This window comes from Melanotaenia boesemani, chromosome 20, assembly GCF_017639745.1.
Source record: "Melanotaenia boesemani isolate fMelBoe1 chromosome 20, fMelBoe1.pri, whole genome shotgun sequence".
Classification (NCBI taxonomy): domain Eukaryota; kingdom Metazoa; phylum Chordata; class Actinopteri; order Atheriniformes; family Melanotaeniidae; genus Melanotaenia; species Melanotaenia boesemani.
The window spans coordinates 20,923,980-20,929,583 of record NC_055701.1 but is presented as its reverse complement, the minus strand read 5'-3'; positions in this window follow the sequence as shown (position 1 = coordinate 20,929,583).

Below are 5,604 nucleotides of genomic sequence, written 5' to 3'. Positions count from 1 at the left end.
CGGGGATTGAGTCTGCGCTCTACGGTCACCCGGATGCAGGGCCGGTGTTACAGTGTATACTGTAACCCAGCAGATTTTGTGACCTCGAGCATATGTACTGTTATGCTGTGTTTTGCTATATGCAGTGCATAAACGATTGGGCTGCTTAAATTACACGTTTGATAATTCTTATAAACGTGTCCCGTTACTGCGATCTTTTGAGCTGCTTTATTAAAACTGGCAATCAAGCTGTCAGAAAAAATACATTAGAACAATGCTAAAGAGGAATATTCAAGAAATATGAAAATCCTTTACCCTATAAATAATATATAATAGAAAAACAGATAAAAAGAGTATCTATTACTCATAGATTTTTAAAAATGTTTTCATTTGTGTTTTAATGGACAATCCCTCCCATCTATCATACACTAAACGTATACACACCCCATCGTGACTTCTACAAATACTTATTTTGTCAGGACAACCCTAAAAAATCCTCTCATTCATAACATTTGTTTTAATTGTGAGCATTGCACCTGAAGAATGAAAAGTTAAAATTTTCACGATGTAACGTGGCCCCCTGCTGGCTGAGGGATCTTGAGCAACCTCTATGCTTCACCCCAATGACAAAAGAAGATAGCTCACGTGTCACTTATTAAAGCCTTAAAGTATCAAACGTGTTAACAAATAATACAGCAGCTGTGAAAAAAACATCCCCCACGATATAAGGGTATTCCTTTGTAGTAGTTTCCAATTTATTGTGCGTGCATGTAAAATAGGCCATATTTCCTCATTTCCTATAACCCCAAAGGAGAAAAAACTGGGTTATTTAACCACCACTGAGATTTAGACAAAAGGCTAGAAAAGCTGGTTAAATAAAAAAAGGAAAGCTTAGTTAAATTATTTTTATTTTTTGTAAGTATTCCATACATTACAAGAATTGAGTAGCACATCTTAAATTAAAGATTTAAACAGCCATATCAAAGAGAATAAAGTAATTGTTTTACAAAAAAGTAAACCACATGGCATTGGATTCTTATGCATTATTTCCTCTTTGAGGAAATAACACAGTGCCAGCCACAGAACAAATCACACTGGATGTGTACTATTAGGCAAACCTTGTACCAGGTTGGACCACCTTATGTCTTCAGAACTGCCTTAATCCATTGTTACATCGATTTATCAAGGAGTTGGAAGCATTCCTCAGAGATTTTGCTCCATATTAATATGATCACACAGTTGCTGCAAATTTACTGGCTACACATAGTTTGGGTTAGTTAGTTTAGTTTATTCATACCCACACACACATACACACAACATTTGAAGTGTTCTTTTTACAGTGGTAGGAGTGTGAATGGGATTACCCTAAGGAACGTAAAGCTTATTAAGGCTACTTAAAGCTTATAATAGGGGGGCCAGTTTTCTACAAATAAAAGGGTAATGGACAGAATATGGACCAGCTATTCTTTGGTTACATCAAATAAACAAGTAGGCATACAACAGGAACACACACACACACAAAATGATGAGAATCTCCCATTCCACCACATCCTAAAGGTGCTCTGTTGGCTTGAGATGTGCTGACTGTGGAGGGCATTAGAGTACAAGAAACCAGTTGAATATTATTTAAGCTTTGTGACCTGGTGCATTATCCTGCAGTAAGTAGCCTGTGGCCATAACAGGATGGACATGGTCAGCAATAACATTCAGGTAGGCAGCAGTGTTTAAACCATGCTCGGATAATACCAAAGGGCCCAAAGTATGCCAAGAAAATATCCCCACACGGTTACACCAGCAGCAGCTTAAATTGTTTCCACAAGGCAGGATAGAACAATGCTCTCATGTTTTTTCCACCAAATTCTCACCCTGCCATCTGAATGTGGAGCTGAAATGGAGAATCATCAGATCAGGGAATTTCCATCCAATTTTCTATTCCCTATTTTTTGTGAGTCTGTGGGAATTGTAACTTCAGTTTCCTGTTCTTAGCTGACAGGAGAGGCACCCAGTGTGATCTTCTGCTGCTGTAGCCCATCTGCTTCAGGGTTCAATGTGTTGTTCATTCAGATAAGGTTTTCCCTGTTTTCTGAATACCATTAGTCATAAAAAGTGGGGATTTGAGTTATTGTTGCCTTTCTATCATCCCCAACAAGTTTGCCCATTTTCCTCTGACCTCTGATATAAACAAGGCTTTTTAGTCTATAAAACTGCTGCTCATCATTTCCTCTTTTTCAGACTATTCTTTGTAAATCCTAGAGAAGGTTTTGCATGAAAATCTCAGTTGATCAGCAATTTCTGAAATATGAGAACAGTGAAAGGTCAAACTTCAGTTTTTGTTGAAAAAAAAAGAGAACAAATTTTTGATATAGATCTGATAAAATATCAAGAGTCATAAATTAAATTATTTTAGATCTTATGAGTTTTATTCTGAAAAGTTTTAGGAGTTCATCAAATTATGTTGGAACATTGGAAAAAAAATGTTATTTGAGTATTTCCATTTTTTGCCATCAGTTTATTCCACCACATTTATGAGGCAAGGCAAGTTTATTTGTAAAGCACATTTCATGAACAAGACAATGCAAAGTGCTTTACATAAAACATAGAAAGAACATTTTTTTAATCTTTATTTTAATGTTTGGCAGATATTAATTGCTCATATGTTCAGTAAATTGCCCAATTACATTTTACAAATAAAATATTTAATCAACTTATCATATAAATTTATATAAATGTTACTGACCGGCAGCTTAAGCCAGCAACAATGTGAAGATGTAGGTGCTATAGTGTGGAAAACACCAAGTGTTCATGTGTCATGTTTACTTTGAGGAGATTAATTCTGCATTACACCTACTATTGATACATGTTATGGTTATTTGTTCTTTAGAATGCATGAATCTAATTCTGTGCTTTACTTTAATTTGAGACAGAAACTGATTTCATTGTTAAAAAATATTTTAAAAATACAATTTATTCATTTTCTCAGTATTGCAATATAGTGACAGTCAAAATGTTAGTCAAATTTGAAGTAAACCATTAAATCAGAGCCTTATCTTTTTACTATTCTCTGTTTTGATTCCATGTTATATGTAATATACTCCCCATGTTGCATACATCTTGAGGAAATGTCATCCCAAGGTGTTTTATTATTATTTTTTTATGCTCAATTTTTTTTGCACATGCATATTTTGTCCACTAGATGGGAGAGTCTGCCTACTCTGTGTTAGCAGCTATTTCTCAACTTATTATACTTGAGTGTTCCTTCTATGGCCAAATTTTCAGCACCATGGACAGCAACATACAGATCTTCACCTTTCATTGTTTACTTTAATGTGATCTGGTTTAAAAACCTGGTTTATTAATTTTACAGTATTTCTTTATCACATACCCTAAAATGCACTGACACAAATTCAATTACAAGATGGACTCAGAACATATAAAATAAAATAAATCAGCCTTTTAACAACTAAACTAAATTGAAATTTTCATGCAATTATGAATATATGAATGGCACTGCCAGAGAAAATGTTCACTGGAAGGCAGATAAATGAAGCAGTATCAATAATGCACAAGTAATGGGATCGTTTTTGGAGCGTGAGACTTCTCTTTAGACTGTCAAAATTCACAAGCAAAAAGAAAAAAAAATGAAGCTTTTGTGTTTGATGTAAAAAGTTTTGGTGCTGGCATTTCTGTTTGACTCCTGAATGTAGGTCTCAAGTATCTGGGACATACACCATGTCTGTAATTAGCAGTTGTGTGTTGCTTCTTCCCCCTTTTTTCTACTGGTGCACTTACCACGTGAGGTAAACTTCCTTCTGAGCGTTTATATTAGCAGCTGCCTTGATTAGCATGTAGGTTTGTAATGGATTTGTTTAGCTTTCAATAAGTCAGCAGTCATGTGACTATTGTCTTTTTTTATTTTTTATTTATTTTTTTTTTTTTATTTTGCATCTGTGGAATATAGCCTGAAATATTTCTAATGTCAATAATGAAAATAAACTGAAGGGTTTCCATATTACTTTTGCAAAGCAGAGCAGAGCTTTACACTAACATTTCTATATGGTGAAATAAAACCATTTAGATGTGTCTGCTGTGTATAGATAGCCAGCAGGAGGATGTAGAACAGTTCCCTTGTTGCATAGCAAGGACACAGAAAAGTAAAGCTACAGGAAAGCAAAGAGCAGTTTGGTGTTTAAAAATAACTTGTTTAATGCACAGAAAGGACAAATATTAACTCTTCACAAATATCTGAGACAATGAATACACAGGGTTATTTGTCTGACTTAGTTACATGCCTTCAATCTGCTCTAATTTCAGTTTAATTGCATGGTACAATTTTTATAGCAAAAGTCTTTTGCTTGTAAAAAACAAAGTAAACCAACCCTGATTTTACCATCAGCTTCTTTTAGGTTTAAAATAAATTAAATGAACAAACATATGTCCAGAAAAGGCTAAATGTTGACCACTTTCGACTAAAAGGGGCTTACAGAGGAGTGGGTTCTAAAAAATAATATATATGAAAATATATAAACTCCAGCCTCACTGCTACCCTGCAGTGGGATAATTTAGTAAAGCCAGTGGATGGATGTATAATTAATACTGCAAAGATATCTTAATTCCCACTTATATTTCGGTTGCTACTGATAGGCCAGTGAAAAAATACAAGAAGCCTGTGATTCATTTAGCTGAGGTTTGAGATATAATAATATAAAAAATAATAATAATAGGATTAAGTATGTTTTCATCCTTGTTTATAATATATTCCTTTGTTGTTCAATACTCAATGGAAATATATGTAATGTCAATTTAGTTATTGTAAACATGGAATTTACCTTGATGTGGTGCATTAAGACATGATATTCACCTCAGATATGTTTATTTACCTTATGCATTTAAAAAAAACTTTTAATATGATACCCATGACTTGATATTTTGTAAAATGTTAAGAAGGCCCACATTAAAAGAATATAGTAGAGATGTATATTGTTAATTAGCATCTAAGTAGTGTGTAATTAGACATACTTTTGCAAGAAGTGTACTTGTATTCAACAAGTGGTTGTATTTAAAACCTCTGCATGGTAATGTATCAGTTTTTTCCATTATATTACATTACAAAGTTGAGTTAAAAACAAAATAATTAGAACAATAAGGCTTTTATGTAATTGTTGTGTGTCAGTATATGTGTGAAAACACTGTTTCCTTAGAGGACAAATAGTCCTCAATGGGCATTTCACAAATTTCCACCAAAATCAGGGCATGCCCAAGGCTCTTCTTTGCTTCTGGCAGTATCAGTCTAAGCTGTGATGCTTATGGATGGTTCTTAGCTCATCTCACTGTGGAGTGATTAACAGATAATTATATGCATAAGTTGCATAACAGAAAAGTCAGACATTGAATGTGTCGTCTTTTACTAACATATTTGACTGAACTATAAGATTTTCTTTTCTCTTTTTCTTGGTGTTCATGTGGTTTGAGTAATCATTAGTTTCACAGCTTCTGGCCTCTTATTTTAGTAGGTTGCACAAGGAGTATCATAGAGTTTTCCCAGCAGGATGTGTGTCATGCTGATCTGTTTAATATCCTGACTGCATCAGTGGTTTATCACTGAAACGAGCACAATTGTCTCCACAG